This window comes from Garra rufa, chromosome 1 (genome assembly GCF_049309525.1).
Source record: "Garra rufa chromosome 1, GarRuf1.0, whole genome shotgun sequence".
NCBI classification, from domain to species: Eukaryota; Metazoa; Chordata; class Actinopteri; order Cypriniformes; family Cyprinidae; genus Garra; species Garra rufa.
The window spans coordinates 85,215,954-85,242,387 of record NC_133361.1 but is presented as its reverse complement, the minus strand read 5'-3'; the positions used below and the strand labels follow the sequence as shown (position 1 = coordinate 85,242,387).

Here is a 26,434-nt window from a genome sequence, read left to right as displayed (position 1 = left end):
GTTTGTTTTTTATTGCACCTCTTCTATGATTGTAAATTATTGGTGTGCCTCTGTTGGAATGGAGCAGAGGCTGGGACAAGCTTTAAGCACTCACTTTGCTAAATGGCAAAGAATGCGAAAGCGGCTAAGTTTGGATGAGCATGCAGCGTCACTTGTCCAGTCGCTTCGCAGCCTCAGGGGCTTTCCAAAAGACTTCCCTGGCAGCGGTGGGATTCTAACCCACGCCTCCGAAGAGACTGGAGCCTTAATCCAGCGCCTTAGACCGCTCGGCCACGCTACCTTGTCATGGTGTGTTCCACGGGTCTTTACGACAGGTCAAACGGCCTCCCAAATACTGACACTGCGGAACGGCTGCAGTCTAATCCTGTTTGCGTAAAACAAGCCCGCTGCCAAGCGGGTTAGAGGGCCTCCCTGCCTTGGTTAAAATGCCTGCTGGCAGCAATGGAATTTAGACTGGAGCCTAAATCAAATGCCTTAGACCTCTCGGCCACGCTACCCTGGAATGCTCACTTTTGTGGGCCCTTTTCTGCCCTCTTCCCCCACCCCAAAGATAGAGAAAACGTCGGCCGCCGGACCTACTTTGCAAAGGCTCTGGAGTGCGGGCAAAGAATGTTTTTTTGTGTATAGGCACAATAGCTTTCCAAAACTCTGTCTTGGCAGTAGTGGGATTCAAACACACGCCCCCGAAGAGACTGGAGCCTTAATCCAGCGGCTTAGACCACTGGGCCTTTTTTTTTCTTGTCGCGCTTCGCCGCAAGCTGATGCCTTGTAATTCAAAGCCGTAAAGGCATCCTTTATACAGGGGTATGCAGTCCTACTCCTGGTGGCCCCCTTCCTGTGGAGTGGAGGTCAGCATCAAGCAGGCTCCTGATTGGTTAACGCGGCGCGAATTGACGCAGAAGTTCAGATTTTTCACCTCGGGGAGCAGACGCGAATGCTTGTCAGACGCGTGATTCACAAAAAAGCACAATTCGCGCTTAACGCACCTAACGCGCCAGACGCTCAATTCGCGCCATTCGCGAGAACTAGACGCGCGGATGACGGGAATTCGCGTCTACCTCGCCGCGCTAAACGCCTCATTCGCGCCGCAAGAACTCCAGGCGCGTGTAAACACGTCTTACCATTGACTTAACATTGAAATCACTCGGACCAGACGCATATTCCCGTTTGGTGTGAGCGTAGCATTAGACCGTGCGGCCATGCTACCTCGTCGGGTTGCGCTCCAAGGGTCTCTTCGACAGGTGGTACGGGCTCCCTAATACTTACTCTGCACAACTGCTGCAGTCTAATCCTGTTTGCGTGAAATAATCCCGCTGCCAAGCGGGTTAGAGGGCCTCCCTGCCTTGGTTAAAATGACTGCTGGCAGCGATGGGATTCGAACCCACGCCCCCGAAGAGACTGGAGCCTAAATCCAGCGCCTTAGACCACTCGGCCACGCTACCCTGGGATTCTCACTTTCGTGGGCCATTTTCTGCCCTCTTCCCCCACCCCAAATATAGAGAGAACGTCAGCCGCCGGACCTTCTATGCAAAGCCTCTGGAATGCGGGCAAAGAACATTTTTTTTGCGTACGCACAATAGCCTTCCAAAACTCTGTCTTGGCAGCAGTGGGATTCAAACCCATACCCCCGAAGAGACTGGAGCCTTAATCCAACGCCTTATGCTACGTTCACACCAAACGCGAATACGCGTCTAAATTCTCGCCTGCCGCTTCTATTTATACGCCTGACCACTTTGTGTTCATTCGCCCGTCAAGAGCGAAATGGAAACAAAAGTTTGAAGTGAAATTTACGCGCGTCAGGTGCGTCAGAGAGGCGAAAGTTTCAAAAAGTTTCGAACCCCATTGGCAGCCATCTTTTTACAAGACGTCTGTTGTTGATCGGTCATTTATCGAGAGTGTCACTGCTCTGTATTGGCTCTGGAGAGCAGAACAGCGGTGTAGGGATCATCGTCGCTGTATTTGGGTTGCGCTTCGCCACAAGCAGATGCCTTGTAATTCGCTGCCGTAAAGGCATCCTTAATACAGGGTATGCAGTCCTACTCCTGGTGGCCCACTTCCTGTGGAGTGGAGGTCCATCTCTGATCAAGCACACCTGAATCCGCTAATCAAGGCCTTTGGGGCTTATGTGGAAACGATAGCCAGCTGTGATGCATTTAAAATCAAAATGATCAGGCAGCTGTTATTTCACCCAAAACTTTCCATGAGTAAAACTGGCTGTCTCCATTCTTGTAGACTACTCATTGTTTTTCATTAATATAATTTATTGCACCTCTCCTATGATTGTAATTATTGGTGTGCCTCTGTTGGAATGGAGCAGAGGCTGGGACAAGCTTTAAGCACTGACTTTGCTAAATGGCAAAGAATGTGAAAGCGGCTAAGTTTGGATGAGCATGCAGCGTCACTTCTCCAGTTGCTTCGCAGCCTCAGGAGCTTTCCAAAAGAATTCCCTGGGAGCGGTGGGATTCGAACCCATGCCCCGGAAGAGACTGGAGCCTTAATCCAGCGCCTTAGACCGCTCGGCCACGCTACCTTGTCATGGTGTGTTCCACGGGTCTTTACGACAGGTCAAACGGCCTTCCAAATACTGACTCTGCGGAACGGCTGCAGTCTAATCCTGTTTGCGTAAAACAAGCCCGCTCCCAAGCGGGTTAGAGGGCCTCCCTGCCTTGGTTAAAATGCCTGCTGGCAGCAATGGGATTTAGACTGGAGCCTAAATCAAATGCCTTAGACCTCTCGGCCACGCTACCCTGGAATGCTCACTTTCGTGGGCCCTTTTCTGCCCTCTTCCCCCACCCCAAAGATAGAGAAAACGTCGGCCGCCGGACCTTCTTTGCAAAGCCTCTGGAGTGCGGGCAAAGAATGTTTTTTTTTGTGTATAGGCACAATAGCCTTCCAAAACTCTGTCTTGGCAGTAGTGGGATTCAAACCCACGCCCCCGAAGAGACTGGAGCCTTAATCCAGCGGCTTAGACCACTCGGCCACGCTACCCTGCCACAGCCGCCTTCGTGGGCCCTTTTTTTTTCTTGTCGCGCTTCGCCGCAAGCTGATGCCTTGTAATTCGAAGCCGTAAAGGCATCCTTTATACAGGGGTATGCAGTCCTACTCCTGGTGGCCCCCTTCCTGTGGAGTGGAGGTCAGCATCAAGCAGGCTCCTGATTGGTTAACGCGGCGCGAATTGACGCAGAAGTTCCGATTTTTCACCTCGGGCAGCAGACGCGAATTCTTGTCAGACGCGTGATTCACAAAAAAGCACAATTCGCGCTTAACGCACCTAACGCGCCAGACGCTCAATTCGCGCCATTCGCGAGAACTAGACGCGCGGATGAGGCAAATTCGCGTCTACCGCGCCGCGCTAAACGCCTCATTCGCGCCGCAAGAACTCCAGGCGCGTGTAAACACGTCTTACCATTGACTTAACATTGAAATCACTCGGACCAGACGCATATTCCCGTTTGGTGTGAGCGTAGCATTAGACCGTGCGGCCATGCTACCTCGTCGGGTTGCGCTCCAAGGGTCTCTTGGACAGGTGGTACGGCCTCCCTAATACTTACTCTGCAGAACTGCTGCAGTCTAATCCTGTTTGCGTGAAATAATCCCGCTGCCAAACGGGTTACAGGGCCTCCCTGCCTTGGTTAAAATGGCTGCTGGCAGCGATGGGATTCGAACCCACGCCCCCGAAGAGACTGGAGCCTAAATCCAGCGCCTTAGACCACTCGGCCACGCTACCCTGGGATTCTCACTTTCGTGGGCCATTTTCTGCCCTCTTCCCCCACCCCAAATATAGAGAGAACGTCGGCCGCCGGACCTTCTATGCAAAGCCTCTGGAATGCGGGCAAAGAACATTTTTTTTTGCGTACGCACAATAGCCTTCCAAAACTCTGTCTTGGCAGCAGTGGGATTCAAACCCACACCCCCGAAGAGACTGGAGCCTTAATCCAACGCCTTATGCTACGTTCACACCAAACGCGAATACGCGTCTAAATTCTGGCCTGCCGCTTCTATTTACACGCCTGACCACTTTGTGTTCATTCGCCCGTCAAGAGCGAAATGGACGCGCATGAAAACAAAAGTTTGAAGTGAAATTTACGCGCGTCATGTGCGTCAGAGAGGCGAAAGTTTCAAAAAGTTTCGAACCCCATTGGCAGCCATCTTTTTACAAGACGTCTGTTGTTGATCGGTCATTTATCGAGAGTGTCACTGCTCTGTATTGGCTCTGGAGAGCAGAACAGCGGTGTAGGGATCATCGTCGCTGTATTTGGGTTGCGCTTCGCCACAAGCTGATGCCTTGTAATTCGCCGCCGTAAAGGCATCCTTAATACAGGGTATGCAGTCCTACTCCTGGTGGCCCCCTTCCTGTGGAGTGGAGGTCCATCTCTGATCAAGCACACCTGAATCCGCTAATCAAGGCCTTTGGGGCTTATGTGGAAACGATAGCCAGCTGTGATGCATTTAAAATCAAAATGATCAGGCAGCTGTTATTTCACCCAAAACTTTTCATGAGTAAAACTGGCTGTCTCCATTCTTGTAGACTACTCATTGTTTTTCATTAATATAATTTATTGCACCTCTCCTATGATTGTAAATTATTGGTGTGCCTCTATTGGAATGGAGCAGAGGCTGGGACAAGCTTTAAGCACTGACTTTGCTAAATGGCAAAGAATGCGAAAGCGGCTAAGTTTGGATGAGCATGCAGCGTCACTTCTCCAGTCGCTTCGCAGCCTCAGGAACTTTCCAAAAGACTTCCCTGGCAGCGGTGGGATTCGAACCCACGCCCCCGAAGAGACTGGAGCCTTAATCCAGCGCCTTAGACCGCTCGCCCACGCTACCTTGTCATGGTGTGTTCCACGGGTCTTTACGACAGGTCAAACGGCCTCCCAAATACTGACTCTGCAGTCTAATCCTGTTTGCGTAAAACAAGCCCGCTCCCAAGCGGGTTAGAGGGCCTCCCTGCCTTGGTTAAAATGCCTGCTGGCAGCAATGGGATTTAGACTGGAGCCTTAAATCAAATGCCTTAGACCTCTCGGCCACGCTACCCTGGAATGCTCACTTTCGTGGGCCCTTTTCTGCCCTCTTCCCCCACCCCAAAGATAGAGAAAACGTCGGCCGCCGGACCTTCTTTGCAAAGCCTCTGGAGTGCGGGCAAAGAATGGTTTTTTGTGTATAGGCACAATAGCCTTCCAAAACTCTGTCTTGGCAGTAGTGGGATTCAAACCCACGCCCCCGAAGAGACTGGAGCCTTAATCCAGCGGCTTAAACCACTCAGCCCCGCTACCCTGCCACAGCCGCCTTCGTGGGCCCTTTTTTTTCTTGTCGCGCTTCGCCGCAAGCTGATGCCTTGTAATTCGAAGCCGTAAAGGCATCCTTTATACAGGGGTATGCAGTCCTACTCCTGGTGGCCCCCTTCCTGTGGAGTGGAGGTCAGCATCAAGCAGGCTCCTGATTGGTTAACGCGGCGCGAATTGACGCAGAAGTTCAGATTTTTCACCTCGGGCAGCAGACGCGAATGCTTGTCAGACGCGTGATTCACAAAAAAGCACAATTCGCGCTTAACGCACCTAACGCGCCAGACGCTCAATTCACGCCATTCGCGAGAACTAGACGCGCGGATGAGGCAAATTCGCGTCTACCGCGCCGCGCTAAACGCCTCATTCGCGCCGCAAGAACTCCAGGCGCGTGTAAACACGTCTTACCATTGACTTAACATTGAAATCACTCGGACCAGACGCATATTCCCGTTTGGTGTGAGCGTAGCATTAGACCGTGCGGCCATGCTACCTCGTCGGGTTGCGCTCCAAGGGTCTCTTGGACAGGTGGTACGGCCTCCCTAATACTTACTCTGCAGAACTGCTGCAGTCTAATCCTGTTTGCGTGAAATAATCCCGCTGCCAAACGGGTTAGAGGGCCTCCCTGCCTTGGTTAAAATGGCTGCTGGCAGCGATGGGATTCGAACCCACGCCCCCGAAGAGACTGGAGCCTAAATCTAGCGCCTTAGACCACTCGGCCACGCTACCCTGGGATTCTCACTTTCGTGGGCCATTTTCTGCCCTCTTCCCCCACCCCAAATATAGAGAGAACGTCGGCCGCCGGACCTTCTATGCAAAGCCTCTGGAATGCGGGCAAAGAACATTTTTTTTGCGTACGCACAATAGCCTTCCAAAACTCTGTCTTGGCAGCAGTGGGATTCAAACCCACACCCCCGAAGAGACTGGAGCCTTAATCCAACGCCTTATGCTACGTTCACACCAAACGCGAATACGCGTCTAAATTCTGGCCTGCCGCTTCTATTTACACGCCTGACCACTTTGTGTTCATTCGCCCGTCAAGAGCGAAATGGACGCGCATGAAAACAAAAGTTTGAAGTCAAATTTACGCGCGTCAGGTGCGTCAGAGAGGCGAAAGTTTCAAAAAGTTTCGAACCCCATTGGCAGCCATCTTTTTACAAGACGTCTGTTGTTGATCGGTCATTTATCGAGAGTGTCACTGCATCGTCGCTGTATTTGGGTTGCGCTTCGCCACAAGCTGATGCCTTGTAATTCGCCGCCGTAAAGGCATCCTTAATACAGGGTATGCAGTCCTAATCCTGGTGGCCCCCTTCCTGTGGAGTGGAGGTCCATCTCTGATCAAGCACACCTGAATCCGCTAATCACGGCCTTTGGGGCCTATGTGGAAACGATAGCCAGCTGTGATGCATTTAAAATCAAAATGATCAGGCAGCTGTTATTTCACCCAAAACTTTTCATGAGTCTCCATTCTTGTAGAATACTCATTGTTTTTCATTAATATAATTTATTGCACCTCTCCTATGATTGTAAATTATTGGTGTGCCTCTGTTGGAATGGAGCAGAGGCTGGGACAAGCTTTAAGCACTGACTTTGCTAAATGGCAAAGAATGCGAAAGCGGCTAAATTTGGATGAGCATGCAGCGTCACTTCTCCAGTCGCTTCGCAGCCTCAGGAGCTTTCCAAAAGACTTCCCTGGCAGCGGTGGGATTCGAACCCACGCCCCAGAAGAGACTGGAGCCTTAATCCAGCGCCTTAGACCGCTCGGCCACGTTACCTTGTCATGGTGTGTTCCACGGGTCTTTACGACAGGTCAAACGGCCTCCCAAATACTGACTCTGCGGAACGGCTGCAGTCTAATCCTGTTTGCGTAAAACAAGTCCGCTCCCAAGCGGGTTAGAGGGCCTCCCTGCCTTGGTTAAAATGCCTGCTGGCAGCAATAGGATTTAGACTGGAGCCTAAATCAAATGCCTTAGACCTCTCGGCCACGCTACCCTGGAATGCTCACTTTCGTGGGCCCTTTTCTGCCCTCTTCCCCACCCCAAAGATAGAGAAAACTTCGGCCGCCGGACCTTCTTTGCAAAGCCTCTGGAGTGCGGGCAAAGAATGTTTTTTTGTGTATAGGCACAATAGCCTACCAAAACTCTGTCTTGGCAGTAGTGAGATTCAAACCCACGCCCCCGAAGAGACTGGAGCCTTAATCCAGAGGCTTAGACCACTCGGCCACGCTACCCTGCCACATTCGCCTTCGTGGGCCCTTTTTTTTTCTTGTCGCGCTTCGCCGCAAGCTGATGCCTTGTAATTCGAAGCCGTAAAGGCATCCTTTATACAGGGTTATGCAGTCCTACTCCTGGTGGCCCCCTTCCTGTGGAGTGGAGGTCAGCATCAAGCAGGCTCCTGATTGGTTAACGCGGCGCGAATTGACGCAGAAGTTCAGATTTTTCACCTCGGGCAGCAGACGCGAATTCTTGTCAGACGCGTGATTCACAAAAAAGCACAATTCGCGCTTAACGCACTTAACGCGCCAGACGCTCAATTCGCGCCATTCGCGAGAACTAGACGCGCGGATGAGGCGAATTCGCGTCTATCGCGCCGCGCTAAACGCCTCATTCGCACCGCAAGAACTCCAGGCGCGTGTAAACACGTCTTACCATTGACTTAACATTGAAATCACTCGGACCAGACGCATATTCCCGTTTGGAGTGAGCGTAGCATTAGACCGTGCGGCCATGCTACCTAGTCGGGTTGCGTTTCAAGGGTCTCTTCGACAGGTGGAACGGCCTCCCTAATACTTAACATTGAAATCACTCGGACCAGACGCATATTCCCGTTTGGTGTGAGCGTAGCATTAGACCGTGCGGCCATGCTACCTAGTCGGGTTGCGTTTCAAGGGTCTCTTCGACAGGTGGAACGGCCTCCCTAATACTTACTCTGCAGAACTGCTGCAGTCTAATCCTGTTTGCGTGAAATAATCCCGCTGCCAAGCGGGTTAGAGGGCCTCCCTGCCTTGGTTAAAATTGCTGCTGGCAGCGATGGGATTCGAACCCACGCCCCAGAAGAGACTAGAGCCTAAATCCAGCGCCTTAGACCACTCGGCCACGCTACCCTGGGAATTTCACTTTCGTGGGCCATTTTCTGCCCTCTTCCCCCACCCCAAATTTAGAGAGAACGTCGGCCGCCGGACCTTCTATGCAAAGCCTCTGGAATGCGGGCAAAGAACTTTTTTTTTTGCGTACGCACAATAGCCTTCCAAAACTCTGACTTGGCAGCAGTGGGATTCAAACCCACACCCCCGAAGAGACTGGAGCCTTAATCCAACGCCTTATGCTACGTTCACACCAAACGCGAATACGCGTCTAAATTCTCGCCTGCCGCTTCTATTTATACGCCTGACCACTTTGTGTTCATTCGCCCGTCAAGAGCGAAATGGACGCGCATGAAAACAAAAGTTTGAAGTGAAATTTACGCGCGTCAGGTGCGTCAGAGAGGCGAAAGTTTCAAAAAGTTTCGAACCCCATTGGCAGCCATCTTTTTACAAGACGTCTGTTGTTGATCGGTCATTTATCGAGAGTGTCACTGCTCTGTATTGGCTCTGGAGAGCAGAACAGCGGTGTAGGGATCATCGTCGCTGTATTTGGGTTGCGCTTCGCCACAAGCTGATGCCTTGTAATTCGCCGCCGTAAAGGCATCCTTAATACAGGGTATGCAGTCCTACTCCAGGTGGCCCCCTTCCTGTGGAGTGGAGGTCCATCTCTGATCAAGCACACCTGAATCCGCTAATCAAGGCCTTTGGGGCTTATGTGGAAACGATAGCCAGCTGTGATGCATTTAAAATCAAAATGATCAGGCAGCTGTTATTTCACCCAAAACTTTCCATGAGTAAAACTGGCTGTCTCCATTCTTGTAGACTACTCATTGTTTTTCATTAATATAATTTATTGCACCTCTCCTATGATTGTAAATTATTGGTGTGCCTCTGTTGGAATGGAGCAGAGGCTGGGACAAGCTTTAAGCACTGACTTTGCTAAATGGCAAAGAATGCGAAAGCGGCTAAGTTTGGATGAGCATGCAGCGTCACTTCTCCAGTCGCTTCGCAGCCTCAGGAGCTTTCCAAAAGACTTCCCTGGCAGCGGTGGGATTCGAACCCACACCCCCGAAGAGACTGGAGCCTTAATCCAGCGCCTTAGACTGCTCGGCCACGCTACCTTGTCATGGTGTGTTCCACGGGTCTTTACGACAGGTCAAACGGCCTCCCAAATACTGACTCTGCAGAACGGCTGCAGTCTAATCCTGTTTGCGTAAAACAAGCCCGCTCCCAAGCGGGTTAGAGGGCCTCCCTGCCTTGGTTAAAATGCCTGCTGGCAGCAATGGGATTTAGACTGGAGCCTAAATCAAACGCCTTGGACCTCTCGGCCACGCTACCCTGGAATGCTCACTTTCGTGGGCCCTTTTCTGCCCTCTTCCCCACCCCAAAGATAGAGAAAACGTCGGCCGCCGGACCTTCTTTGCAAAGCCTCTGGAGTGCGGGCAAAGAATGTTTTTTTGTGTATAGGCACAATAGCCTTCCAAAACTCTGTCTTGGCAGTAGTGGGATTCAAACCCACGCCCCCGAAGAGACTGGAGCCTTAATCCAGAGGCTTAGTCCACTTGGCCACGCTACCCTGCCACATTCGCCTTCGTGGGCCCTTTTTTTTTCTTGTCGCGCTTCGCCGCAAGCTGATGCCTTGTAATTCGAAGCCGTAAAGGCATCCTTTATACAGGGTTATGCAGTCCTGTATAAACTCCCTCACTTTAGCCATTAAATCCTCTCCTTCTGATTGAGGGAGCCCCACAACTATCAAGGAAACATCTGGATCAAAACTCTTCTTCTTAGCCTCTTTTTCGGATATTTTCTGCTCCATCCTTTCCATCCGTGCACACAGAATTCCCACCTCAATGTCCAGATTTGCCTTCATGCCTTTAGAAGCCTTTTCAATCTCTTTCCGCACAATGTCCTGATTTTCCGACATCATCTTTTCCATCGATCCACGCAACTTATCAACACTGGAGTTAAGTTGTTTTTCCATGCTATCAATTCTCGAGTTGACTTGCTTTTCCATGTCGTTCAGCATACGGTCCAGTCTTGAGTTAATCGCTTTCAATTCTTTCATTACCGCAGTACTGCTGCTGCAACACTCGCTCTCATTCTTATTTTTGGAACTTCGCAAAGTCCCTTGTTTCTCATGATCCCCCATAATTTAGTCCAAAGTATAGCACTTCGTTACACAGTTTGAGAATATAAACTTTACCAACCTAATATGGGTCAGTTGTAACCAATAAATCACGGGCTTTATAAATATTTGTCCAAAAGTTTGCAGGCAGCAACACGCAGAACATGCTCACGCGGCCATCTTAGAATTCCTGAGTGATGTGCAATGTGGTCTGGTATTTTTTTTTAGCAGAGTACTGCTCACACATGCTACATGTGCACCAGCCATTTTACCATCAGTAATTGTTTGGTATGTGATATATTAATTAGACATTATTTATTTATACAGACATAAAAACATAAAACATCCTTTGCTATATAACAATCTAACTTTACAATTTTTCAGATCTGAATACTAAGATACTCCAACAAATTCAAATGCTGGAACAGAGACAAGCTGTCATCATGAATGACTTGGCAAAAGTTAAGTCTGTTCTCATGAAGCAGGCAGAAGAAGATGCCCATGAGGAACTTTTTAAAAAACAACAGTGCTCCAGCTTTGAAACGTTTAAAGCCTTCTGTCAGAGGCTTTAAGAAGACAAAAATTATAAAGAGCTTTATGTTAGTACTACTATATAAATTTAGCGTTTATTTTTACAACAAAGCCACAGTTTTATTTTTTTATTTTTTTATTTTTTATTTTTTGCAGCAGATACCATGTAAAAGAAATGTTGAAGCCTGGTATATTTAAATCATGACAATATTATGTATGTTTTTGTTAGGTACACTATCTCATCCATACCAAAGACTATAGAATACCCAAGACATGTCACTCGTACAGGTCCTTCTCAAAAAATTTGCATATTGTGATAAAGTTCATTATTTTCTGTAACGTACTGATAAACATTAGACTTTCATATATTTTAGATTCATTACACACAACTGAAGTAGTTCAAGCCTTTTATTGTTTTAATATTGATGATTTTGGCATACAGCTCATGAAAACCCAAAATTCCTTTCTAAAAAAATTAGCATATCATGAAAATGTTCTCTAAACGAGCTATTAACCTAATCATCTGAATCAACTAATTAACTCTAAACACCTGCAAAAGATTCATGAGGCTTTTAAAAACTCCCAGCCTGGTTCATTACTCAAAACCGCAATCATGGGTAAGACTGCCGACCTGACTGCTGTCCAGAAGGCCATCATTGACACCCTCAAGCAAGAGGGTAAGACACAGAAAGAAATTTCTGAACGAATAGGCTGTTCCCAGAGTGCTGTATCAAGGCACCTCAGTGGGAAGTCTGTGAGAAGGAAAAAGTGTGGCAGAAAACGCTGCACAACGAGAAGAGGTGACCGGACCCTGAGGAAGATTGTGGAGAAGGACTGATTCCAGACCTTGGGGGACCTGCGGAAGCAGTGGACTGAGTCTGGAGTAGAAACATCCATAGCCACCGTGTACAGGCGTGTGCAGGTAATGGGCTACAGGTGCCGCATTCCCCAGGTCAAGCCACTTTTGAACCAGAAACAGCGGCAGAAGCGCCTGACCTGGGCTACAGAGAAGCAGCACTGGACTGTTGCTCAGTGGTCCAAAGTACTTTTTTCGGATAAAAGCAAATTTTGCATGTCATTCGGAAATCAAGGTGCCAGAGTCTGGAGGAAGACTGGGGAGAGGGAAATGCCAAAATGCCTGAAGTCCAGTGTCAAGTACCCACAGTCAGTGATGGTCTGGGGTGCCATGTCAGCTGCTGGTGTTGGTCTACTGTGTTTTATCAAGGGCAGGGTCAATGCAGCTAGCTATCAGGAGATTTTGGAGCACTTCATGCTTCCATCTGCTGAAAAGCTTTATGGAGATGAAGATTTCATTTTTCAGCACGACCTGGCACCTGCTCACAGTGCCAAAACCACTGGTAAATGGTTTACTGACCATGGTATTACTGTGCTCAATTGGCCTGCCAACTCTCCTGACCTGAACCCCATAGAGAATCTGTGGGATATTGTGAAGAGAAAGTTGAGAGACGCAAGACCCAACACTCTGGAAGAGCTCAAGGCCGCTATCGAAGCATCCTGGGCCTCCATAACTAGGGTTGGGAATCGAAAATCGATTCCGATTCTGGAATTGGATACTTAAGATAAAGAATCGGATACTTGTTATAATATTAAAATTTCGATTCCTCGTTTCGATTCCTGGTTGCATTTTTTCCATCTAGTGATCTGCCAGGACCTTCCGCGCGTGCAATCTGCCAGGACTTTACGTGGTAATGTAAACATCAGTCGAAAAGATGGATCACGGTAAGCGTTTAAAAGTGTGTCTACGCTTTGTAAAAACCGAAGACAAATCTACCGCTGCACGCAAACTTCATCTTTGAGATCTGCAAGGGACGGATTTTAGTCCTGCGCCCGCCCACTCCAGAAGGAATATATGTTATTTCGTCCCGCAAAAGCCCACATAAAAGTCACTTATACCCCCACGGGAAGACAGGTATCTACTTTATCTCTTGGCTGCATGAAACAAACCCTCCCGTTAATGTAAAGGCAAAGATGACCAGAGTAATAGTAACAAACTCGCGCGTGCCTAATGTATTCATTCTTGTATATCGGAGTCGTACATAAGTCACGCATAAGTCCGCTGTTGATTCACAAACTATTCATGCTCTCGGTGCTCTGATGTCTGATCCATAGTATTTTTGCGTGAAATTTCAAAATATTTGCATAGTTTTCAAAATGAATGTCCTGTGAGTTTTTTTATAATGAATGCTTACCCATAGAGGTGGATCTTGTAAGGGTCAGTGGTGTTTAAGCACATATGATCACCAGCATAAAAAGATCTACAATGTATTTACTGTATTTTTTCATTTATATGCTTATTTTATAATAAATACAAACAGTAGATATTCAGTCAATTAAGAAAGAGTACTCTGAAGTTGTGAAGAATGTCTGAATTAAATAATTTAGGCGCTTTAAATCTATATGTGTGTATTGATATGTTAAAAAGTTAGAGCAGAGGATTTTCTTTTAAATTCAAAAGTATAGCTTTAATTTAAAGTTTGTTTGATTTTTTTATAAGATGCAGGAGAAAAATAAAAAAGGCAAAACTAATGTTTAGGTTAATAAAAAAGGTTAAAAAATAAACACCTTTAGAGGAAATGTCAGGCATAGGGGGGCCTTGCAAAACTGACCCGAGAAGAAGGGGGACCTGATATAAAAAAGGTTGAGGACCCCTGTAATAAAATAATATGTTGCAAGCTAGCACTGAAAATAAACATGTTTAATATATTAATGTTTGACTTTTGTGTTTGTTTTTTTTTTTTTTTTTTTACTAAATCGGAATCGAACTGGGAATCGAAAAGAATCGGAATCGATAAGTGGAATCGGAATCGGAATCGAAATCGATAAAATTCAAACGATTCCCACCCCTATCCATAACACCTCAGCAGTGCCACAGGCTGATTGCCTCCATGCCACGCCGCATTGAAGCAGTCATTTCTGCGAAAAGGATTCCCGACCAAGTATTGAGTGCATAACTGAACATAATTATTTGAAGGTTGACTTTTTTTGTATTAAAAACACTTTTCTTTTATTGGTCGGATGAAATATGCTATTTTTTGAGATAGGAATTTTGGGTTTTCATGGGCTGTATGCCAAAATCATCAATATTAAAACAATAAAAGGCTTGAACTACTTCAGTTGTGTGTAATGAATCTAAAATATATGAAAGTCTAATGTTTATCAGTACATTACAGAAAATAATGAACTTTATCACAATATGCTAATTTTTTGAGAAGGACCTGTATAGTTTTGAATGGGGAAAAATGCAACGTTCATTATGGCCGCGAAGCCCTGCCCTCTTAGTGAAAGAGCCAATCGTTGATTAGTAAAGTCAGCGCATCACTGCGGCTGCCGTCAGAAGTCCCAGTTGCTATAGAAACAGTCAGCGCTCTGAGACGTGGCTTATTTATCCGGAAAAATAAGCGTTTTTTAACGCTATTGGAGCACAAGGAACCATATTTATGAGGCAGTTCTTGTTGGATTTCTTTGGAGATTTAAAAGATGAAATTTAATCGTAAGCTTGGTGAACTGTTTTGGAGAATTTTATGTTTCCCCATTCAAAGAGATAGGAGCTGCACTTGCCTGCCCAAGAGGCGTTTCAAAGATGGCCGCCGAGTGACATGACTTGCCTTAAATGGACTTTGTCCATACTCACGGCAGCTCCAATATAGGTGAGATGCTGAGACAGGCTTTAAAAAGCGTAGCGTCAGACAATGTTCTCTGTCTTTATAACAGAACGGGGAAAGATGGGAAGAAGGTGTTGCCACCTGTGCTCCTGACATGTTTGAAAAGTAAGTGTTTAAGTTTTGGTTTGTGCATCTGGATGCTGCTATAGAAATTGTAATGTTAACACCTTGCTCTTTGTGTTTTTAGAATGTGTCAGGTCTTTTCACAAACAAAATGAAATAGAGGTGAAGAAGCTAAAAGTAATCACCAGAACAACACCAGACACGGAATGTATTGGCCAAGTAGATTTTTTTTGTTTTTGTCCAACGCCAACACCAGGCTGAAAAGGAAACCAAATAAAGGAAAAAGCTGACTTTTTGTTTGATTGTTTTTGTTGATGGAAATAAAGAATGTGGGTGTAAAAGTTTGAGTTAACTGAATCATTTTAGATAACAGTGAAATAACACAATTATAGCATAGTGGTGTTATATGGTGATCTCACGGTATGAGCACACAGTGAGTGCGCAGTGACCTCACAGTGATCACATTATGAGCACACAGTGACCACATTATGAGCACACAGTGATCACATTATGAGCACACAGTGACCACATTATGAGCACACAGTGATCACAGTATGAGCACACAGTGATCACATTATGAGCACACAGTGATCACAGTATGAGCACACAGTGATCACATTATGAGCACACAGTGATCACATTATGAGCACACCGTGATCACATTATGAGCACACAGTGATCACATTATGAGCACACAGTGACCACATTATGAGCACACAGTGATCACATTATGAGCACACAGTGATCACATTATGAGCACACAGTGATCACAGTATGAGCACACAGTGATCATATTATGAGCACACAGTGATCACATTATGAGCACACAGTGAGTGCGCAGTGACCTCACAGTGACCACATTATGAGCACACAGCGATCACATTATGAGCACACAGTGATCACATTATGAGCACACAGTGATCACATTATGAGCACACAGTGATCACATTATGAGCACACAGTGATCACATTATGAGCACACAGTGATCACATTATGAGCACACAGTGATCACAGTATGAGCACACAGTGATCACATTATGAGCACACAGTGATCACATTATGAGCACACAGTGATCACATTATGAGCACACAGTGATCACATTATGAGCACACAGTGACCACATTATGAGCACACAGTGATCACATTATGAGCACACAGTGATCACATTATGAGCACACAGTGACCACATTATGAGCACACAGTGATCACATTATGAGCACACAGTGATCACATTATGAGCACACAGTGATCACAGTATGAGCACACAGTGATCATATTATGAGCACACAGTGATCACATTATGAGCACACAGTGAGTGCGCAGTGACCTCACAGTGACCACATTATGAGCACACAGTGATCACATTATGAGCACACAGTGACCACATTATGAGCACACAGTGATCACATTATGAGCACACAGTGATCACATTATGAGCACACAGTGATCACATTATGAGCACACAGTGATCACATTATGAGCACACAGTGATCACATTATGAGCACACAGTGAGTGCGCAGTGACCTCACAGTGACCACATTATGAGCACACAGTGATCACATTATGAGCACACAGTGATCACATTATGAGCACACAGTGAGTGCGCAGTGACCTCACAGTGACCACATTATGAGCACACAGTGATCACATTATGAGCACACAGTGAGTGCGCAGTGACCTCACAGTGACCACATTATGAGCACACAGTGATCACATTATGAGCACACAGTGATCACATTATGAGCACACAGTGAGTGCGCAGTGACCTCACAGTGACCACATTATGAGCACACAGTGATCACATTATGAGCACACAGTGATCACATTATGAGCACACAGTGATCACATTATGAGCACACAGTGATCACATTATGAGCACACAGTGACCACATTATGAGCACACAGTGATCACATTATGAGCACACAGTGATCACATTATGAGCACACAGTGATCACATTATGAGCACACAGTGATCACATTATGAGCACACAGTGATCACATTATGAGCACACAGTGAGTGCGCAGTGACCTCACAGTGACCACATTATGAGCACACAGTGATCACATTATGAGCGCACAGTGATCACATTATGAGCACACAGTGAGTGTGCAGTGACCTCACAGTGACCACATTATGAGCACACAGTGATCACATTATGAGCACGCAGTGATCACATTATGAGCACACAGTGAGTGTGCAGTGACCTCACAGTGACCACATTATGAGCACACAGTGATCACATTATGAGCACGCAGTGATCACATTATGAGCACACAGTGAGTGCGCAGTGACCTCACAGTGACCACATTATGAGCACACAGTGATCACAGTATGAGCACACAGTGACCACATTATGAGCACACAGTGAGTGTAATGTGACCTCATATTTTGACCACAGTATGAGTGCACTGTGATTGTGCAGTGACCTCATGTTGTGAACAAAGTATGAGCACACAGTGAGAGCTCTGTGTGGTTACACTTTTAGTTCACTGTGACACACAAATTGTGACCGCACCATGAGAATATTGTGAGCTCATAGTGACATCATTGTGAGATCAAATTGTTGACTGGGTTGATCTCTTTGGAATGGACTCTCTCCAGTGTGACTTCTTAGGTGAGTCTTAAGTTTTTCATTACATGTGAAACTCTTTCCATACAGTTTGCAGATGAAAGGCTTCTCTCCAGTGTGAATTCTCATGTGGACAGTAAGGTTTTTTTTCTGCATAAAACTCTTTTCACACTGAGAACAGTAAAAAGGCTTCTCTCCAGTGTGAGTTTTCATGTGTAAATTAAGATATTTTTTCTGCATAAAACTCTTTCCACACTGAGGGCATATTAACGGCCTCCTTTCAATGTTGACTTTCATGTGACACTTAAGATCTAGATTTCTTGAGAAAGTCTTCCCACACTGTTGCCAGCTGTAAGGTCTCTCTCCAGTGTGAATTCTCATGTTAGAATAAAGTTTTGTACTTTGTGTTTTTTTTTTTTATTTCTGGTGAGGAAGTATTTGTATTCTGTGAACAACTAATTGATTTTTCTTCAGTTTTGAAATCATGTTTCTCATTTTGATCTTTTTCTTCTGTTTTATTGAGTTCTTTACTCTCCTCTTTCGGTGCCATGAGGTCTGAGGTGAAATAAGAAAAATGTAAGTTAACAGCAGTTTAATGGCACAAAGCAACAGAAATCAAAACATTTAGACTAGTGCTGGCAATCAATTAAAAACTATTTCACAATAAATAATTTCACATTGAATCTCCAAATAAATGTAATGTAACAAGTTAAAATAAAGATTGAACATTTAAAATATGTGGCTTATTGGCATCATTTAACAAAGTAGCCTATTGTTAATGAAGACCAGTCTTATTGATACAAATACTGCTGATGAAGTGTCTCTATTAAATGCATTTCCTTCCAATTTTTGCCATAATTAAGTAACACTATATATTGTTGTGCTTTTATCACAATCATCAGATAATGATAAAAAAACCACCAGCTCCTTTAAAAAAAAATCATTAATCACAACGGTGTGTTCACACTGGGCGTCAGCGTCAACGCTTCCCATTGACTTTGAATGGATGACGCTGCCGCCCTGTGTGAACACACCGTAAGTGTTGTCTCAGATCAAGCCATTCACAGAGTCTGTACGATCAATTTGACGCCACATTGTACAGGCCCCGCCCAAGGCTGTTGACAGACACAGCTGTCTTAAGTGAGCCATGTTTATATTCATGCCAGAGAAGCAGCATTCATTCATCTTCTAATTAAAACCACAGAAGTTACGATGAGTGATTTTCAGTTTCTATTTTATTGTTTGGCTCCAGGGTTGGGGAGTAACAAAATACATGTAACATTGTAGTACAATGGAATTTTTAGTTTACTTGCAACAAAACTTGTCTCTCCGATCGGCCTCAAGGCACAATCTAATCTTGAAAAAGCATCTTAAAGTAAGTCATTCTCAATATTTGAAAACCAGTGCTGTCAATACTGTTCTTGTTGTTCTATATTTATAACATAATGTTTAGTTAAGCAATATTCATCGAGAAAGTAGAGTGCTGATTCCCTGAATATTAGCACGATTGCAGATGTGATACTGATTTAATGAAATTCAAAACACCAGAGACTTCTTGAAAAAAGGGGCATAACAGGACTCTAACTCTCACCATAGCACAGAGATTGTGCTTATTAAAGTTGCATTTGTATTCTAGTGCCATTAGATGTTTTGGACAAGATATTAGCACCGTTTAGTAGTGCTGGGGGTAAACGATTATTTTTAAAACGATTATTCGGGCGATTAATTTATCGAATAGTCGACTAATGATTAATTAGATTATTTATCTTTTTTTTTTTTTTTTTTTTACATAGTTAGCAGTTTCCTCCTAAAAGATGCTCCCAACGGGAAGTCGTGCTGGTGTGGTATGCTAGCTCCATCTTGCAAAGACTGCATATAACTATACCGTTTATGTTTCTGGCTGTGTTTAAAATATTCCCACACCTTTGAGGTAGGACGGCGAGTTGTTTTCTGATGACAGGGCTTGACATTAAGCTTTGACATGTGCTTGTCCTTTCAGACAAGTAAATCAGACATTCGCTTGTCCGAGTAAAAAATTTACTTGTCCAAGGCAAAAAAGAGCCTTTATTGCCGTAAATTAATTTTTCTGAAGCAATAGTCACATCAGTGCTCTATAAGGTCTTACTTTAATCATAATATTGGTGATATTTGCCTTAAATTGATTCTATGACACTTTTTAACTTTATTTTCCTAACCTTACTAAATCATCATTTATATTAAATTCTGAAATTTTATCAATACATTCAATTAGAATAACTAGACTCTGTATGGTTACCATTCAGATTAAATCAGTATCAACAAACTCCATCTTCCCACTGCACAGGAAAAACCCAGTCTGCATCAAAAATGCTATTTAAATGTATTAACTTAGACTGTTTAACTGTGAGAGATGACTAGTGGTTAAAAGAATGAGACATTAAAGGAGATTGGTTTAAATAGATTTGGTGTATTTACAAGGTTCACATAACAGACTTTAAAACAACACGATAAAACTACAGTAGGTAAACTCTGTTAAAAGAATACAGTTCATTTGTCCTTACCCTAAAACAGTCCAAGAATCCCAGTGTGTTGATAAGTCCAATGTGAGTGTCCACCAGTGCATGTACGATCCACAGAAAGTTTAATCCAAAGTTTGCAGGTTGTGAATGGAAAGGTGAGCTCTAAAATTAGCAACTCCTCAATCCAACAGTTTGGTGACTGTCCTTTGTTTTTCATGCTGCTCTCTTATACAGTTGTACTTCCTGCTTCCTGTCATGTGTCTAGTCACATGACAGGCCAACCATCCATTTATTAAAGACACACACACTTAAAATGTTAATAGTAATAAAATGGCCTAAAAAACATGTAAAACACTTAAAACTCTATAATACATTTAAATGATTGTAATAAATAGAGTGGTAAAACACGTCTTTCTAAAAGCCAGCAAATTATATAAATAGTGAAGAAAAGGCAAAAGCTTGCAGCACCTGATATTCCCAGTCGGTTTCCCATCCAAGTACTTACCATGCCGGACGCTGTATAGCTTCCAAGATCAGACGAGATCAGGCACTCTCAGCGCGGTATGGCCGTAAGCGAAGGCTGCTCCAAAAAGTGGTCTATTTAAAGATCAGCCTCCGTAAAATCCAGAATATTATATAAAAAGTGAAGAAAAGGCAAAAGCCTACAGCACCTGGTATTCCCTGGCAGTCTCCCATCCAAGTGTAACAATCGGCCTTATTAGCCGAGTTACAAGACTAAAATGGGTTCAGATTTAACTGTGAGAGATGACTAGTGGTTAAAAGAATGAGACATAAAAGAAAATTGGTTTAAATAGATTTGGTGTATTTACAAGGTTCACATAAAAGACTTTAAAACAACACGATAAAACTAGGTAAACTCTGTTAAAAGAATACAGTTCATTTGTCCATACCCTAAAACAGTCCAAGAATCCCAGTGTGTTGATAAGTCCAATGTGAGTGTCCACCAGTGCATGTACAATCCACAGAAAGTTTAATCGAGCGCTCTTTTTTTTTTATTAAAGAAATTTCATAATACAAATTTTCCAATGTGTGCTTCACATTAGAAGTCTCAAGACATAAAAGAAATAAACATGGAAAAATACATCACATTATCATCAACAAAGCAAAAGGAACACATTAACAATAAGGTGAATTTTCAACCAATCGAAACATCAACAATACAAAATAGTTGTCCACACAAAGTCGAGAAAAAAAAATAAAATGAAAAAAATAAATAAATAAATAAATAAAATTAAAATAAGATAAAATATAATCTACTCATCTCATATTTTTTGTTTAAAATCATGCCTTTTATACTTAAGATTTAGAAAGCTCTTTCTCTTCCTGGAAATTTGCACATGAGATTCTCTAAAACATTACAAACTGTTGGTGTAAAAACATCATAAAAAGCTTTCAGCATATTTTCACTTTTAAAATACACATATAATTGTTCTACATATACTTCTATTTTCCTTTTAAAAACAGTCCAAAGCTCTAACACCATTTTTTCTTTTTTTGCCACAATTCTTCTTTCCCAAATTGCGCTTTTCACTGCACAACACTGATGCTGCAGACTGAATATTTCAAGTATTTATTTCAATTCAAGAAATACAGTATTTCTTACCATAATCAGTTACAGTAATCAACCAACAATCAAATCAATGAAACAAATAAAATCTGTAGACAAATAAAAATTACTGCATGAAGCACATACAGTTTGACTCTGGAAAAAAAAGCAACACAACTACTGTAACTATTCCTCATCTCTCCGTCTGGCTGGATCAGGCCATAAGATTTCATCCACATCATTTTTGATGAATACAGGTGAACTCACCTGCTGCCTTTTATAGCACACCTGAGTGCTGCGTTTTCAAATTAGCACATGTGTGCTTCCACACCTTGTGGATGTGTTTATCCAATTTGTTCATTTGTGTGGTCATTGGCAATCCGGGGCTTTGTAATGACAAGGAAGTAACCTCACAATCCTTATCTGTGTCTAAGGTGTCGAAATGTGTGTAGAGTTTTACAAATCACTGTGTGTAATGTTTTGCAAAAAGAGTGAAGCAGACATTGTGTGTAATGTTGTGCAAATCTGTGGCGGTGTGTAAACAATCGTAAAAAACTGTAAAACAGACTCAGTAAAAACCACTTTATGCCTTATAAAATATTTCAAACATCCTGGCTTTGTTTCAACACACTTCCCCCTCATGTTTCTCCATATACATTCTTCTTTCAGATCCTTGAATTTTTCCACCCAGTACTTATTTACAATCGGCTCTTTAAAAACACCATCTCTAAAAACACAATAAAACATTTTTACAGTACATTCTTTAAAATCATACATTTTTTCCCCCAGTTTCACAAAAATAATTCCCTCTGTTTGCTCTCTTTCCATACTCTCTATTCTTTTAATCAACTCTTTGGGTATTGCATTTTTAATAATTTCATATTTATTTGTTATTTCTTGTTTACTGTATTCTTCTTTTGCTTCCTCCATCGCATCCACAATATATTGTATCGGTAAAAAGCCCTCTTTAAATTCATACAAAACATCTCTCACTCTTGTTATCCCCACATCCATCCATTTTTTAAAAAGTATTGCTTTCTCTTGTTTTAAAATGTTGTTATTTAAGAACAGAGGTTGATTTAAAATGTTTTCTCTTCCATTTTTCTTCTTCATCCTTGGTTCTGTCCATAAAGGTATTTTAGAAACATATAAAACATACCAAAGTTTAGAAACCATTAAAACATTCAATATTAAAACCTTCCAAACCGCACGCAAGGCTGTCGGGAGGGTGACTCCAAGGGTCAAAACATCCAGAGGTTGGCCAGGTGTTGGTAAGCTTAAAAGAGAATGTCTACAAATTTCAACCACCTGAAGGCAACTCTGCACAGTATGAGAGTTAACAGAAAGCCATGACTCTGGTGGGACTCAAACCCACAACCTTTGAATGGCCTCATCTGGCAGTCTAGAAGTCCAATGCACTATCCATTGCGCCACAGAGGCCGCTGGCATGCCAGGCTGGGCCACTGAGGCCTTTTCTTACAGATTTGTGGCCGTCCAGCTCGGCTGAATGGCACACTGTTTGGGCAAAAAGACAGGTCCTCAGGTCTTTGCACAATTGAGGCACGGTTCAAAAACATAGAGTGTTGCCGGGATCTCCCATCCAACAGCGAGGCCAGAGACAGCCACTGGTGGAAAGGCGCCGTAGGGATTCGAAGCTTCTCCGTCCGTTTTTTGGTAAAGCACGAGCTCGGCTGTATTGTGCTGCACAACCAAAGGCATCGCTGGGCTTCGAACGCAGGAACTCCTGTTTACTAGACTAGCCAGGCAGCACGTTCGCCCTCCGGAAGGGCGACTCAGGCGATCCAGGCTTCCAGAGAAGAGGCCAGCTGTTGGCTGACCGGGCGCTGGACAGCTTTAAGGAATTTGCCGACAACTTAGTCAGGGCTGTTTGCAAAATTACCCACACGCTATGCCTGTTTGCATGTCGCTTTCGGAAAAGCTTATGCTTGCTGGACTGAAAAAATCGTCCAAGGCACCGGTGGAATTTGAACCCAGTATCTGCTGTTTACGAGACAGGCACTTTAACCAACTAAGCCACAGCGCCAAACCGCATGCAAGGCTGTCGGGAGGGTGACTCCAAGGGTCAAAACATCCAGAGGCTGGCCAGGTGCTGGTACGCATAAAAGAGAATGTTTACAAATTTCTACTGCCTGAGGGCAACTGCTCTGTATGAGAGTTACAAGAAAGCCAAAAGCCCACAACCTTTGAATGGCCTCATCTGGCAGTCTAAAAGTCCAATGCGCTATCCATTGCGCCACAGAGCCCTGTAGGTATGTCAGGCTGGGTCACTGAGCCCTTTTCTTACAGATTTGTGCCTGTCCAGCTCGGCTGAGTGGCACAATGTGTGGGCAGAAAGACAGGTCCTCAGGTCTTTGCACAATTTAGGCATGGTTCAAAAACAGAGTCTCGTCGGGATCTCCCATCCAACAGCAAGGCCAGAGAGAGCCACTGGTGGAAAGGCACCGCTGGGATGCGCTTTGACCAGCTAAGCCAAGGCGCCTCCTTTGTGGGACCAGTTAGCCTAGGATCCTATCCTTCAAAAGCAGGTGAGAGGGTAGTGTTGCAAGGGAAACCGCCCGCTGTCCTCGAGCTTCTATTTGTCTCCATTCGCCGTCCATTTTTTGGTAAAGCACGACATTGGCTGTATTGTGGCGCGCAACCAGAGGCATTGCTCGGATTCAAACCCAGGCTGACCTTCCGGGTCTGTGGCCGTCCAACGGTAAGAGAGCGCGTGCTCTCTCTGCAGGAAGGACAGGCCCTTGGGTCTCTGTACAATTGCAGTGTCCAGTGTCGTTTGAAAGGCAGAGGCACTGTAAGGGCCTCAGGTCCAAGGGAGGGCAAAAAGGTCCAAGCTGCCATTCGCAAGGTACCGCTGGGACTCGAACCCAGAATCTCCTGTTTACTAGACAGGCACTTTAACCAACTAAGCCACGGCGCCAACCAGCATGCCAATCGTGAGGATGGCGTCTTAGACGATGCATGAATCAACACTTCGAACGTCCTGCTGCCTCCACTTGATGCAAGACAGTGATTGCCATACCTCACTGAATTGGTTCTTGGGCATGTTTTGCTACATTTTAAATATGATTGACATTTTCTTTAAATCAATTTAAGCTGAAAACAGGAGGCCTCCAAATGGTTTCTGCTGTCCGATTGCAACATTGCGCATGATGGGCTTAACAAAATGGCGAAAAGCACGACTCAAGCTCCTCTGTGTCCCCATTTGTCGTCCGTTTTTTGGTAAACACAAGCTTGGCTGTATTGTGGCGCGCTACCAAAGGCATCGCTGGGATTCGAACGCAGGATCTCCTGTTTACTAGACTAGCTGGGCAGCACTTCCGCCCTCCGGGAAGGTGACTCAGGCGATCCAGGCTTCCAGAGAATAGGCCAGGGGTTGGCTGACCGGGCGCTGGACAGCTTTAAGGCGTTTGCCGACAACTGAGTCGGGGCGGTTTGCAAAATTAACCACTCGCTATCCCTGTTTGCAGGTCGCTTTCGGAAAAGCTTGCGCTTGCTGGACTGGAAGGACAACCAAGGCACCGCTGGGATTTAAACCCAGGGTCTCCTGTTAACGAGACAGGCACTTTAACCAACTAAGCCACGGCTCTAAACCGCATGCAAATATCCAGAGGCTGGCCAGGTGCTGGTACGCTTAAAAGAGAATGTCTGCAAATTTTAACCACCTGAGGGCACACAGTATGAGAGTTACCAGAAAGCCAAAATCCACAACTCGAACCCGACTCGATCCCACAACCTTTGAATGGCCTCATCTGGCAGTCTAGAAGTCCAATGCACTATCCATTGCGCCACAGAGCCCGCTGGCATGCCAGGCTGGGCCACTGAGGCCTTTTCACAATTGAGGCACGGTTTAAAAACATAGAGTGTCGTCGGGATCCCCCATCCAACAGTGAGGCCAGAGACAGCCACTGGTGGAAAGGCACCACTGGGATGCGAACCCAGGATCGCCTGTTTACAAGACAGGCGCTTTGACCAGCTAAGCCACGGTGCCTCCTCTGTGGGAACCGTTAGCCTGGGATGCTATGCTTCAAAAGCAGGTGAGAGGTTAGTGTTGCAAGAGAAACCGCCCGCTGTCCTCGAGCTCCTCTTTGTCCCTATTTCGCTGCCCGTTTTTTTGGTAAAGCATGACGTCGGCTGTATTGTGGCACACAACCAAAGGCATCGCTGGGATTCGAACCCAGGATCTCCTGCTTTTACGAGACAGGCACTTTAACCAACTAAGCCACGGCGCCAAACCAGATGTAAGGCTGTCGGGAGGGTGACTCAGAGGGTCAAAACATTCAAAAATTCAACAAGAATTTAGGCTAGTTTTGCATGTGAATAAAAATTTTAAACATAAAACAAAATAAATAACTTATTCAACAAATAAAGAATTTGGGTTTTCCTGACAAAAATTATTTCTTTAAGAATTAAAAAATACAAAAACCTAAATGAACCTAAAACGTATCAGTTATACTACAATCACAATAAAAGAACAGCTGTTTCTTCAACATGACCACAAAATGAACAAATTTTATCAATATCAAAATATTTATAGAAAGATTAATTAAACCTGTTGCTATATGTTAAGTTGTTGCACTTGTTATAACGTCATTGGTCACATGATAACGTCAACATGGCGTAAGACATGCAGATCACATCCATATTTAACGAGATTTGGCTGTAGAATACATATTTTTTTAACGATCGTTAAGTAAGTACTTATTGAAAATAAGTATCTACTCATTGAGTATGCGGTTTTGAATGCAGCCACTGTCTTTATAAGGTCAGACCTCACACCTAAAATAATATAGTTCCTGTAATTCCATTTGATGTTAGTGTTCTTATAATATTATTCTATGATTGACTAAATGTTCTAGTTGGAAGAGAACGTGTGTTAGTGTTTTGTAATAATAATTCGATTTTGAGACATGTTTGCAGTGTTTTGGTGGATATAGTGTATTGTGCTAGTGCGTTACTGTAATTTGAAAATTAGTGTTAGAGTTTAGTTTGCAATGTGTGATTTTCATCA

At 44.5% G+C, this 26,434-nt stretch overlaps 12 non-coding genes and 1 pseudogene across 12 annotated transcripts; all 13 read right to left on the bottom strand.

Moving 5' to 3' along the window:
• Window positions 1–198: 198 nt before the first annotated feature.
• trnal-aag (transfer RNA leucine (anticodon AAG)) lies at window positions 199–280 on the bottom strand. The gene has a single exon. It is a non-coding gene; the product is annotated as a tRNA-Leu (tRNA).
• Window positions 281–1,360: 1,080 nt separating this feature from the next.
• trnal-uag (transfer RNA leucine (anticodon UAG)) lies at window positions 1,361–1,442 on the bottom strand. The gene has a single exon. It is a non-coding gene; the product is annotated as a tRNA-Leu (tRNA).
• A 1,006-nt stretch (window positions 1,443–2,448) lies between these two features.
• trnal-aag (transfer RNA leucine (anticodon AAG)) lies at window positions 2,449–2,530 on the bottom strand. The gene has a single exon. It is a non-coding gene; the product is annotated as a tRNA-Leu (tRNA).
• Window positions 2,531–3,645: 1,115 nt separating this feature from the next.
• Window positions 3,646–3,727, bottom strand: trnal-uag (transfer RNA leucine (anticodon UAG)). Its single transcript has one exon. It is a non-coding gene; the product is annotated as a tRNA-Leu (tRNA).
• Window positions 3,728–4,745: 1,018 nt separating this feature from the next.
• On the bottom strand, window positions 4,746–4,827 carry trnal-aag (transfer RNA leucine (anticodon AAG)). The gene has a single exon. It is a non-coding gene; the product is annotated as a tRNA-Leu (tRNA).
• Window positions 4,828–5,929: 1,102 nt separating this feature from the next.
• trnal-uag (transfer RNA leucine (anticodon UAG)) lies at window positions 5,930–6,011 on the bottom strand. Its single transcript has one exon. It is a non-coding gene; the product is annotated as a tRNA-Leu (tRNA).
• A 964-nt stretch (window positions 6,012–6,975) lies between these two features.
• trnal-aag (transfer RNA leucine (anticodon AAG)) lies at window positions 6,976–7,057 on the bottom strand. The gene has a single exon. It is a non-coding gene; the product is annotated as a tRNA-Leu (tRNA).
• A 1,246-nt stretch (window positions 7,058–8,303) lies between these two features.
• On the bottom strand, window positions 8,304–8,385 carry trnal-uag (transfer RNA leucine (anticodon UAG)). The gene has a single exon. It is a non-coding gene; the product is annotated as a tRNA-Leu (tRNA).
• A 1,018-nt stretch (window positions 8,386–9,403) lies between these two features.
• trnal-aag (transfer RNA leucine (anticodon AAG)) lies at window positions 9,404–9,485 on the bottom strand. Its single transcript has one exon. It is a non-coding gene; the product is annotated as a tRNA-Leu (tRNA).
• Window positions 9,486–20,294: 10,809 nt separating this feature from the next.
• On the bottom strand, window positions 20,295–20,413 carry LOC141346651 (5S ribosomal RNA; annotated as a pseudogene).
• A 3,856-nt stretch (window positions 20,414–24,269) lies between these two features.
• On the bottom strand, window positions 24,270–24,343 carry trnat-agu (transfer RNA threonine (anticodon AGU)). The gene has a single exon. It is a non-coding gene; the product is annotated as a tRNA-Thr (tRNA).
• A 997-nt stretch (window positions 24,344–25,340) lies between these two features.
• Window positions 25,341–25,414, bottom strand: trnat-ugu (transfer RNA threonine (anticodon UGU)). Its single transcript has one exon. It is a non-coding gene; the product is annotated as a tRNA-Thr (tRNA).
• A 165-nt stretch (window positions 25,415–25,579) lies between these two features.
• Window positions 25,580–25,655, bottom strand: trnat-cgu (transfer RNA threonine (anticodon CGU)). The gene has a single exon. It is a non-coding gene; the product is annotated as a tRNA-Thr (tRNA).
• Window positions 25,656–26,434: the final 779 nt, after the last annotated feature.